The sequence below is a fragment of the Mercenaria mercenaria genome, chromosome 7 (assembly GCF_021730395.1).
Source record: "Mercenaria mercenaria strain notata chromosome 7, MADL_Memer_1, whole genome shotgun sequence".
NCBI lineage: Eukaryota > Metazoa > Mollusca > Bivalvia > Venerida > Veneridae > Mercenaria > Mercenaria mercenaria.
This window is the reverse complement of record NC_069367.1, coordinates 51,635,925-51,648,927: the sequence shown is the minus strand read 5'-3', so window position 1 is coordinate 51,648,927 and position 13,003 is coordinate 51,635,925. Positions and strand designations below refer to the sequence as shown.

General features: G+C 32.3%; 1 long non-coding RNA gene across 1 annotated transcript; it reads left to right on the top strand.

Moving 5' to 3' along the window:
- The first annotated feature begins 6,233 nt into the window (after positions 1–6,233).
- Positions 6,234–11,955, top strand: LOC128558595 (uncharacterized). The gene is made up of 7 exons (XR_008371745.1): positions 6,234–6,377; positions 6,875–7,681; positions 8,227–9,036; positions 9,576–9,711; positions 10,047–10,131; positions 10,930–11,072; positions 11,681–11,955. It is a non-coding gene; the product is annotated as an uncharacterized LOC128558595 (long non-coding RNA).
- The last annotated feature ends 1,048 nt before the right edge of the window (positions 11,956–13,003 follow it).

Here is a 13,003-nt window from a genome sequence, read left to right as displayed (position 1 = left end):
TTTTTGTTCAGGTAGACCTTTTCTTTAAAAAAAACTATAATAGCTACAGCTTTGAAACTTTGCACACTTGTTGATCATCATTAGAAAACTGTGTAAGCCAAGAACCATAACTCTGGTATGCATTTTGTCAAAATTATGGCCTTTTTGTACTTTGAAATTTGAGTTTCTCGATTAAGTTTTGTTTAAGTCCATCTTTTCTCAAAAATTATTAGAGCTACAGCTTTGAAACTTTGCACACTTGTTTATCATTATAAGGTGACTATGTAAGCCAAAATACCATAACTCTAACCTGCATTTTGTCAGAATAATGGCCCTTTTTGTACTTGGAAATTCTGAACTGCAGCTCTTCCTTACATACTGTCCAGCACATGCAGACGAGCGATGGGCGGTGCTCTTGTTAAAGAACTCTTACAAATAACATTTTTAGGTCCTTAAATAGACATTCTTTTATTCTTATTTTTTTAATTAAGAAGGAGCCTACTACAACTCTTGAAGACCGTCAGAATTGCGAAACCGGCACAATTTAGGAAAAACCTATTATGGAATCAAAACCTACTATGGCTTAGGTGGTTCAAACAATAACAATATGAATTATTAATAAACTTGAGGAGTATTCCATATATCAGCTATTTTTTTTATATTAGCACTGTTTCAATTTGCCTGGCATAACGTCAGAAATAGAATAAATATTTTTGACCGATTTGTAACATTACATGTTTACATAAATGAAGTTTAAAATTTCTCATTAAAGTATGAAATTCACTTTTAAAAAATCCGACAGACATTATCTTTTGCCGATGATTTTGCTGATGAAAGAACAAATATTATGATAGTTTTATACGCCCATTTTGAAAATAGAAAACGGGACGTATTAATGGATGGTGCAGTCTGTCCGTCCGATGGTCCGTGATCATCTACCGTTCTTGGACTGCCAGCTCAGCTTTTTTGGCACTCCTAAACTTACCTAATGGTTGTATCACTGAAACTATTTATTTTAGGTGTCCGTGCATTTCCTAAGCTATTTCAAGGAGTTTCAATTTACATACAAAGTTGTGCAGTATTTTACAGGAAAGACATTTTACAATTGGACACGAAATTTATATCAAATATAATGAATAAAGCGGCTGTTGCTATGAATGTTCTGCTAGCTATGTTAGAAAGTAATATAAAAAATGTTTAAAAATTCATTATACATGTATACCTATTTACATTTGTATAAGGGGTATCTTTTGGCAGTTAGCTGAGGTCGCTGACTAGGAATCACTTTTCCCTTACTAATTAGGGTTCGAAACCATGTCAGCTTGCTGATGACAGCCTTGCCTGAAGCAATATCCGGAAGGGCACCTGTTTTTTTTTTTCTTCACTACCAAAAGCTGGAAAAGTCGCCGAGTTCCTACATTGTGATATTGTGAAAGTCATCGCCGATTCCGAAAAAAAAAAGAAAGGCATCGGTCCAATCACGATTTCGTTTCGATGCATATGAGCCGCGCCATGAGAAACCCAACATAGTGCGTTTGCGTCCAGCATGGATTCAGACAAGCCTGCGCATCCGCATATATCCGAATATCAAAGCCTATTACAATTTGAGAAACTGTTAGCGAACAGCTTGGATCCTGACCAGACTGCGCTGGATCCATACTGGTCGCAAACGCACTATGTTGGTTTTCTCATGGAGCAGCTCATATGTGAAATTGCCTTACTTCCAACGAGTAATGTCTTGATTCTTTCTCTGATAAATGTTGCCATATTTCTGTTGTGTCAATAGTCAAACTGCGAGGTTCCTATGAAACTTACATAAAAAAACGTAAAATAAGACGACCATAAAATACTTTGTTTTTATTTGAGAAATATTCGCCACATGTTCTATAGGTTATTATCAAATAATCGTATATGCACTTAATTTATTTTATTATAACTATTATTTTTATTTTATTTATTTCTTTATTTATTATTCTTTTGACTAAACACTTTTTAATTTGTATTGTAAACAGTAGAAAAATATTTACCTTTTCACCATAGAAGTGCTTTGTCAAAATTTAGGTGTGGTGTGGCACCAATCCGTGTTGAAACCGGTCGGTTTGAAAATCTAGATGTTAATAGTAGAACATGTTTTAATTGTAATTTGTGTGTTGAGGACGAGATCCACGTCCTTTTGCACTGTCCGGTATATACAATGAAATCCGTGAGGATTCGTATGCGGAATACGAAATGTGTGCATTTGAGATGTTGTCTGATAGAGAGAAACTTGTTTTATACTTCAGAATTCTGATATTGTAAAATTTTCTGCCAAAGCCTGCTTCCAAATACTTCAACTTAGACGCCTAAAATTGTTCAGGAGATAATTTTGATGAATTGAGTGTTCACTGTTGAACTTAGAACTTTTAAGAAGTAATTTTAAGTTTTAGAAGAAAATTTAAAATAATATGAAGTTTTTAATGGTAAGCTGAAATGACTCTATAGTTGTAAGATACAGTATTTTGATTTTATATTTTTCCACTTAGTGGCAGATAATTTTGACAAATTCGGTGTTCACTGGTGGACTTTGTTTTTAGAACCTTTGAGAAGTAATTTTAGTTTAAGGAGAAATTTTAAAATAATATGATTTTTTGGTTGTAAGTTGAAATGACTCTGTAGTAGTAATAAGTGTAGTTTGTTTTTATATTTTATCAAATAACTTCTCATGAAAATTGGAAATTATAAATTAGCTTAATATGAACTTTGTACATCATGCTTAAAAGATTCTAAATAGGAATAGTCATAAATTTTAGCTAGTTTGTATAACTATATAATATAATAGCCAAAACAAAACAAAAATATACACATTGTAATTAATGAGCTAAATATTGGATATAATATTGGTAGAATGTAAATATAATTTTTAGTAGTGATTTTTATAGTCTCTTATAATTCCTATGAAGGAGTGGCTTTGTGTTATGTAAATAGTTTTATTTGTAAATTGTACTGCACACAAAGATGAGACTAATAAAATATGAGTTGAGTTGAGGTGAGTTGTAGAAATAGTTGAGGTCTGAAAATTATTGCATACTGTAGAGTGGTTAACAAAAGAGGCTATAGGTAAACATCATTATGACACCGTGACTGGTACTTACTTAGACAAAATTAAATTGCACATTTTGGCCACAGGCTACCGTTCTTTCAATTTAGCCAACCATAATAGGAGCTTAATAACTGTTAACTGTTTTCTACATAATCGTGTAAGTTTGTTGCCCGATGCGTGTCCATGTGATGTTTTTCTTTTTTTCTCTCAGGAGGCCCGTCTATGCGAAATCATCTTTCTGCATGAGTGTATGGATAAAACTAAAAACCACGAGACTCGCAATAAAAATGCAAAGTTCTTTTCTCGATACAATCATCAATAAATCCATCCAAATTGTAACTGTTACAGCCATTAATTTATGCTTATTTTACCAAAATTGTCCAAGCAAATTTGAATTATAATCACCGAGAAGTCACTCCTTATTTGGTGTAAACAAGGCACCATCGGTTATCCGCTAACGGATGGCAGAAACTAGAAAGAGTCTGTTTTGCAACTGCCACGTATTTGTGTTGCAATATGCTTATATACAACAATTGAGATGGCCTACCAATTCTAACATTGCTAATTACCTCCCTTTCATTTGTTTTTAGTTGCGATGACATTAAACATATGAATGTATACGAACTAATTTGGAAGTGTTATGCCATATACTTGCCTGTATGTATTCATATCATTGAAGTCCCCAAAATATGACAGAAATTGTAAAAGTTAAGATCATTTAAAGACTATAGTTTTCCAGAAAAAGTCCCTTAAAGGGAGGTAATTATAAATTATATGAATCCAGTGGTACTACAATGTACTACAGTGTGAAATAGACACTGAGTATGCAGGTATTCCTTAAGGGGAGGAGTGATGCAGTGGAATCCTGATAGCAAAGTATGACAGAAATACTAGAAAGTATATGGGTCAGACGTCACTCTTATTTACCGCACCTGTAGTACTAATGCATGGTTACATGTTCTGAAAAATAATGTTACTTTATGTTGGAGGACTTTGAACTACAGTGTGAGAGGAAGTCTGTCATACACATAGACAAAATAAAATTAAGAGTAGAAAATAACTAGCGAATTCATGAAGAATTATGTTTACGGTTCACATAAAGGAATACTGATTTGACTTGTACCAAGGCAGTAATTAAAATGCCTAAGTTGTGTATCCTACCTGTCGCACTTGCACGTGCCAGTACGAAAGAACTCTGGACAGCATTCGAAGAAATTGTGAACACGTGCTTTGTGTTGTGATCAAGATTGCCAATCCGCATTGAAGTTTGCTGTTCTTGACCGTAACAATGTTTGTCATTTAGCGACTTCCCAGCTTGAAGGTAAAGGGAGACATGGTGTACTGGTTAGGGACGCATAGGCGCTGGGGTTGGAGTGGACGGGGGCAAGAATCACAGATCTGCCGCTAGCCACAACTGGGTAGTTCGGCTGCACAAAGTAGGTCTATAGCACATGGATGAAACAAATTTTAACGCTGTCAGTTCTATCACTGAAACACGTTATATAAGTTACATCACCCACCAAGTACAGGCAGTATTGTACTTTCTAAACTGATACGATTTTCATATGAAAACCGAACCGAACTTATAATTCCTATTACGGGCCTCTCGATGTAGTTGATTGACCTTGAGTATAAAAGCCCGTTTTTCCCGCGCCAAAGTCAGACGTATCACATATTGCGTTCGAAATCGTTTGCTTGTGTACTTAAGATCTATACAGTATGGCGTCCAGACGGCTTTGTGGTGTTGTGAGTGGTGTGGCGGCGACGTGAGTGGTGTGGCGGCGACGGGTCGACAGTGGTTTGGGTGTTGAGTGGTAGCAGAGGTGGCAGAGGCAGCAGCGGAGGCCGGATACTTAGCGGGAGGGGGTAAGTTTTAGTTTTGTTTACATTTTCTCCTTTCTCAAAACGACCATGAACCTTGATATCAACATCGTTTATCTAATATATTTTGATGATTATGCCTCCTGCTGGTGCTGAAGATCTAGTAGGCATACAGCAGTGTTCTTGCGAGACACGCGGAACCAGCCAGTTTTCTCAGAGGGGGTCCAACCGCCCCCATACTAGATCTATGACAAACATGTCACCGTCTATCTATCTCTTTATACTGCCTCGTACTTCACACGAGTATTATGGGCAGGGTGCGTGTCGGTGATTAGTACAGAATAAAAGAATAAAAACTGAAAGATTAATACAAAATAAAAGAATAAAAACTGAAAGACAGTTCTTTCAGCAATAGTAAGAATCTGAAAGTGATGAATGCTGTTAAAATGTTAACAAGGATAGAGTAAAAGGATAAAAACAATTGCTGTTTACTTAGTAACCGTCCACCTGCGCCTGCCTATCTTTATATACTTAACAAATTGTTTTTTATGTTAGCTGCTTACAATACATGGCTGTCAATATTTTTTTTGAACCGGCTGAAATAGAAAAGTAGCCAACCAGCTAGGGAGTCCGGGGGCTTGCCCCCCCCCCCCCCCCCCACTGGAAAATTCTGAAAATTGCGAAAGTTCTGTACATACTTTTGCATTATATTGTTTTTATACTTGGAAGGCCATTGTATAAATTACCTGAAAATGTGTTTATTGTTGTGATTTTTATTTTACATGCTTTAGCTAAGGTTATTATATAAATTGTGGTCCCATATTGTATGTACTGGTACATATATTTTGTGTATTTTTTGTGCTTGTTGTTTGATATTTTTCTGTATATATATAATATTTATTGTTGTTAGTGTTGGAAGAAAGAACTATTGTGGCTCAGAAGATGATGAGGTTCAGAAAGAATGTGTTTACATCATTTGTCGGCAATCATGGACAGAGCACAGATTACAGATTTTACAAATACTTGAGATCAGGTATACATCCTAGTATTTTTTTTAACCAAAATTTCACCCATTCATTTTGTATCCAGTGTATTCATTCTGTATTTAGATATGTATACTTTACAATGCAATATTAAGAAACTTCTACTTGAATTACACCTTTAGTTTTTAGTTATTTTGTACATTTCTGTTTATATTGTACTTTCTTGTTTAATTGTTTTTTAATTTTTTAGTATAATACTTGAATTAGAATCTATTTGTTTTTCTTAGAATGAGTAAGTTTCATTGGGTTTAAAAGGTTTCAAGGCCATATTAAGAATATGATATGTTGTCTTAATACATAATTTGTTCTTATTATCAAGAAGTGAAATTCAGTAATCGGCTGTGGAAAATGTTTGGCTCAGAAGGATGCGAGGTTCTGGGAAGAATGTGTTACATCTCCAGTCAGCAATAGTGGACAGAGCATAGATTACAGGTTTTACAAATGCTGAAGTTGAGGTTTGCATATAAGTCTTCTTTTTTTATATTAAAATTGAAATTCTACTTCCAGTTATTTTGTAATATAAATTTCCTATTGTACTGTTGATATGTATATTCCTGGTCATTCTATTTTGTTTTGTCTTTTTATTTTTGTGTTAATTGTTTTAATTTTTCTCTTGGTTTGTATACTACATTATTTATTTTGTGTTAAGTACGTAAATGTTCATTTTGGGTTTTTGGTGTTGTTTATACATTCTTTATCATTATCAGTATGTGTTATTGTTATGCTTTGCTTTTTGTTTGATATTTTTTCATCCATTCATTTTGTATTTAGTTTTTAGTTATTTTGTACATTTCTATTTATATTGTACTTTTCTTGTTTAATTTTTTTAGTATATTACTTGAATTATTTGTTTTTCTTAGAATGAGTAAGTTTCATTGAGTTTAAAAGGTTTCAAGGCCATATTAAGAAAATGATATGTTGTCTTAATACATAATTTATTCTTATTATCAAGAAGTGAAATTCAGCAATCGACTGTGGAAAAAGTTTGGCTCAGAAGGATGCAAGGTTCTGGGAAGAATGTGTTACATCTCCAGTCAGCAATGGTGGACAGAGCATAGATTACAGGTTTTACAAATGCTGAAGTTGAGGTTTGCATATAAGTCTTCTTTTTTATATTAAAATTGAAATTCTACTTCCAATTATTTTGTAATATATATTTTCTATTGTACTGTTTATATATATATTCCTGGTCATTCTATTTCGTTTTGTTTTTTATTTTTGTTTTGTTTTAATTTTTCTCTTGGTTCGTATACTACATTATATTTTGTGTTGAGTATGTAAATGTTCATTTTGGGTTTTTGGTGTTCATGTTGTGTTAAGTAAGTAAATGTTCATTTTGGGTTTTTGGTGTTGTTTATACATTCTTTATCATTATCAGTATGTGTTGTTGTTCTGCTTTGCTTTTTGTTTGATATTTTTTCATCCATTCATTTTGTATTTAGTTTTTAGTTATTTTGTACATTTCTATTTATATTGTACTTTTCTTGTTTAATTTTTTTAGTATATTACTTGAAATATTTGTTTTTCTTAGAATTAGTAAGTTTCATTGAGTTTAAAAGGTTTCAAGGCCATATTAAGAAAATGATATGTTGTCTTAATACATAATTTGTTCTTATTATCAAGAAGTGAAATTCAGCAATCGACTGTGGAAAATGTTTGGCGCAGAAGGATGCGAGGTTCTGGGAAGAATGTGTTATATCTCCAGTCAGCAATGGTGGACAGAGCATAGATTACAGGTTTTACAAATGCTGAAGTTGAGGTTTGCATATAAGTCTTCTTTTTTATATTAAAATTGAAATTCTACTTCCAGTTATTTTGTAATATAAATTTCCTATTTTACTGTTTATATATATATTCCTGGTCATTCTATTTCGTTTTGTTTTTGTTTTTGTTTTCTTTGTTTTGTTTTAATTTTTCTCTTGGTTTGGATACTACATTATATATTTTGTGTTGAGTATGTAAATGTTCATTTTGGGTTTCTGGTGTTCATGTTGTGTTAAGTAAGTAAATGTTCATTTTGGGTTTTTGGTGTTGTTTATACATTCTTTATCATTATCAGTTTGTGTTATTGTTCTGCTTTGCTTTTTGTTTGATATTTTTTCATCCATTCATTTTGTATTTAGTTTTTAGTTATTTTGTACATTTCTATTTATATTGTACTTTTCTTGTTTAATTTTTTTAGTATATTACTTGAAATATTTGTTTTTCTTAGAATTAATAAGTTTCATTGAGTTTAAAAGGTTTCAAGGCCATATTAAGAAAATCATATGTTGTCTTAATACATAATTTGTTCTTATTATCAAGAAGTGAAATTCAGCAATCGACTGTGGAAAAGGTTTGGCTCAGAAGGATGCAAGGTTCTGGGAAGAATGTGTTACATCTCCAGTCAGCAATGGTGGACAGAGCATAGATTACAGGTTTTACAAATGCTGAAGTTGAGGTTTGCATATAAGTCTTCTTTTATATATTAAAATTGAAATTCTACTTCCAGTTATTTTGTAATATAAATTTCCTATTGTACTGTTTATATATATATTCCTGGTCATTCTATTTCGTTTTGTTTTTTTATTTTTGTTTTGTTTTAATTTTTCTCTTGGTTCGTATACTACATTATATATTTTGTGTTGAGTATGTAAATGTTCATTTTGGGTTTTGGTGTTCATGTTGTGTTAAGTAAGTAAATGTTCATTTTGGGTTTTTGGTGTTGTTTATTCATTCTTTATCATTATCAGTATGTGTTATTGTTCTGCTTTGCTTTTTGTTTGATATTTTTTCATCCATTCATTTTGTATTTAGTTTTTAGTTATTTTGTACATTTCTACTTATATTGTACTTTTCTTGTTTAATTTTTTTTAGTATATTACTTGAAATATTTGTTTTTCTTAGAGTTAGTAAGTTTCATTGAGTTTAAAAGGTTTCAAGGCCATATTAAGAAAATGATATGTTGTCTTAATACATAATTTGTTCTTATTATCAAGAAGTGAAATTCAGCAATCGACTGTGGAAAATGTTTGGCTCGGAAGGATGCGAGGTTCTGGGAAGAATGTGTTACATCTCCAGTCAGCAATGGTGGACAGAGCATAGATTACAGGTTTTACAAATGCTGAAGTTGAGGTTTGCATATAAGTCTTCTTTTTTATATTAAAATTGAAATTCTACTTCCAGTTATTTTGTAATATAAATTTCCTATTGTACTGTTTATATATATATTCCTGGTCATTCTATTTCGTTTTGTTTTTTTTATTTTTGTTTTGTTTTAATTTTTCTCTTGGTTTGGATACTACATTATATATTTTGTGTTGAGTTTGTAAATGTTCATTTTGTGTTTTTGGTGTTCATGTTGTGTTAAGTACGTAAATGTTCATTTTGGGTTTTTGGTGTTGTTTATACATTCTTTATCATTATCAGTATGTGTTATTGTACTGCTTTGCTTTTTGTTTGATATTTTTTCATCCATTCATTTTGTATTTAGTTTTTAGTTATTTTGTACATTTCTATTTATATTGTACTTTTCTTGTTTATTTTTTTTAGTTTATTACTTGAAATATTTGTTTTTCTTAGAATTAGTAAGTTTCATTGAGTTTAAAAGGTTTCAAGGCCATATTAAGAAAATGATATGTTGTCTTAATACATAATTTGTTCTTATTATCAAGAAGTGAAATTCAGCAATCGACTGTGGAAAATGTTTGGCTCAGAAGGATGCAAGGTTCTGGGAAGAATGTGTTACATCTCCAGTCAGCAATGGTGGACAGAGCATAGATTACAGGTTTTACAAATGCTGAAGTTGAGGTATGCATTGTGTTGTGTTGTGTTTGCTTATTGAGTTTTCTGTTGATGGTGGATTTAATAAAATAAAAAATAATATTTAAGGTTTGCTCATAAGTTTTTTATGTTAAAAGTAAATTCTTTGTCTCTTATATTATCTACAACTTAAGGAAATGTGAAGAATCATAAATTAAAATAGAGTAAAACTTTCATTAATCCGGCAGACTTCTGTTTGTTTTTCAGAATTGTTTACTTGCTCTTCATGTTGTTTTTGTACTTGTTAAATTCTATTACAAGAGTTCATATCATAAAGTAGCTGAATATGTTTCGTTTTGATATGTAACTTTATATTTTATTAGACATAAAAGTGTGTTGTGAAGATGGATTTCATCAATCATAGTCAACAGTATGAGTTGTGGACAGAGCAAAGCAAAGATTACTGAGGTATGCATATTTTTCACACGCTTTTGGCAAAAAAAATCACCATGGTATTATATTTTGTTTTGTAAAATAATGTTATCTGCTGTAATTGTAATACCTATATCCTCGATTATTCTATTGTGTATATTTTATCTTTTTCTATAGATAGACAAGTTTGTTTTAATTGGAGATTTCCCTTTGTTGTACTTTTTTCTTGAATTGTTTGGTTGTGGTGGATTAAATGAAAAACATATATGAGCCGTGCCGTGGGAAAACCAACTTAGTGGGTATGCGACCAGCATGGATCCAGACCAGCCTGCGCATCCGCGCAGTCTGGTCAGGATCCATGCTGTTCGCTAATAGTTTCTCCAATTCCAATAGGCTTTAAAAGCGAACAGCATGGAGCCTGACCAGGCTGCGCGGATGCGCAGGCTGGTCTGGATCCATGCTGGTCGCATACCCACTATGTTGGTTTTCCCATGGCATGGCTCATATTTAAAATTGACATAATTTAAGGTTTATTTTGTGAATATTGACATACTTTAATGTTTAACTCTTGTCTCGTAAACTGTTAACATCTTCCTATATACTATTAAGCAAAATATTAAGAAATGTTAAGAAATATTTACTTAAACTAGTGTTGTAAATCTCTTAACTGATATATGTCTAGAAATTTTGTTTGTGGTTTTTGTTCTTCATATTTTATGCATTCTTTATTTACTTGCATTTCATGTTGCTTCTTTACTTATACTTTAAAGTTAAAGGATTTCATTTAAGGTCATATGTTTGTCTTAACATGTAACCTATTATTAATTTCATTAGGAATAAAGATCAGCAATGTGGAGTGGAACTATTTGGGGTCTAATGAACATGTTTAGGAAGACTGGTTAATATGAGGTTTATATCACCTATCAGCAATTGTGGATAGAGCAAAAAATACAGATTTTACAAATGCTGAATTTCAGGTACGCATATCAGTCTTATGCTCAATATCATTTTGTTTTGCGATATAAAATAATCTGTTGTACTTTTGATAAATACATTCTTGATTATTCAGTTATACTTCAATAGTCTCACACCACTTTAATGAGTTGTTTCTGTATATAGGAAAACCTAAAAACATGTTTTTAAAACTTGCTTTTAAATAACTTTTAACAGCAGAACATTTTTGTACCAAAGATAAAGGAGCTATTAAATGGTTCCATCAGACTTCATAGAAATTGCCGATGAAAATTGAAATCAAATGAAAAATGAATGTTTAAACATAAAATAATTAAAAATAATGAGGATGCAGTCATTCATTTAGAACTGATACTGATGTTGCTTTTTTAATTATAAAGAATCAAATTGAGGTTATTAAAATCAGTCTAGCAAACAATTATGTTCTGAAACCTACCTTTTGATTTTTTTTCATTAGGGTTTTTATCAAGTCATGCATTTTAGAACAAAATCTGATCCAAACATAACAACCTAGAGCAATATGCTACCAATGGCTTGTATTTCTTATATCCAGCATTTATATCATGGCATGGTTGTGACACAGACTCAGCATGATATATTTGCTTGTTTGTAGGTGGAGAACTGTGTTGCTGAGTTTTGACTTTAGCCCAGAGAAATAGAGCAAAAGGCCTGGCAACTCAGCAGCTACCAAATGCAAAAACACAGATGCTCAATTTACAGGTATTGTTCATGTGCATTCACATGGAGAAACGAGACACTTGGGCAAAAACGAAACTTGACAAAAACACAAAAAGTTACATTTAATTAGGCGACAATCTTTTGAATTTAAAAAATTCAAATGGGTGAACTACTTTATCAATTCTTCAAAAAAAAAAAAAAAAAAAAAAAAAAAAATTCGGAAAAAAGTGACTCTTTTCTAATGCTACCTGATTTTAAGTTTGTCTTAAATTGCTTGATTGAAACTACTCATATTTGGAGCTTTATAACCCTGTTAATGAGGAATGATTAGAAATGTAAACAAAAACATCTAAAAATTCCAATCAGAGCAGTGACAAACTTGAAATCTGGAGGTCCCAAGTCCTCAGAAAAGCAGAGGGGAAAACGAGGTCTGTTCCAAAATCCTTGTCTATACATCTCAAGTTTTCAAACAATGCTTTTTTTTTAAAGCTTGTAGAAATGTTTTTCTGAGAGGTGAATTAATCAAATCAGTTCTAGACAGGTGATATTTGTCTTTACAATGCAAAGTTTGACCATCATTGGGAACTTACATTTAGCACCAGAAGTTTGGTTGTCACTGGGGACTTACATTTAGCACTAGAAGTTTGGTCTTCACTGGGGACTTACATTTAGCACCAGAAGTTTGGTCTTCACTGGGGACTTACATTTAGCACCAGAAGTCTGATTGTCACTGGGGACTTACATTTAGCACAAGAAGTTTGGTCGTCACTGGGGACGTACATTTAGCAACAGAAGTTTGGTCGTCACTGGGGACTTACATAGGTAATAGCACCGCAACTTTGGTTGTCATTGAGGCCTTGCATTTATTACCGCAAGTTTGGTCGTCACTGATCGAGGACTTGCACTTTGCACCAGAAGTTTGGTCACCACAACTTACATTTAGCAACAGAAGCTTGGTAATCACTGAGAATATTTAGCATCTAAAAATTCTTCAGCCTACTCTATATGTCGTTGTGTCATTATTACGATGCTCAAACTCCATTTTGGTAATTTGTGGGAAATTGACTTTGAAAATTTGGTCTCTTATTTTCTGTGACAAAAATGAAAAAATATCTAGATTTTTTGGCTGGACATTGCTTTGGTAACAACATCAGGTGCCCCATTGTCATGATATCTACCGGTATCTCGATTTTTCCGAAAATTAAAACTTTTCATTTTGAGATAGAACTTTTTCCAAATTCCAGCATTTCAAACGTTC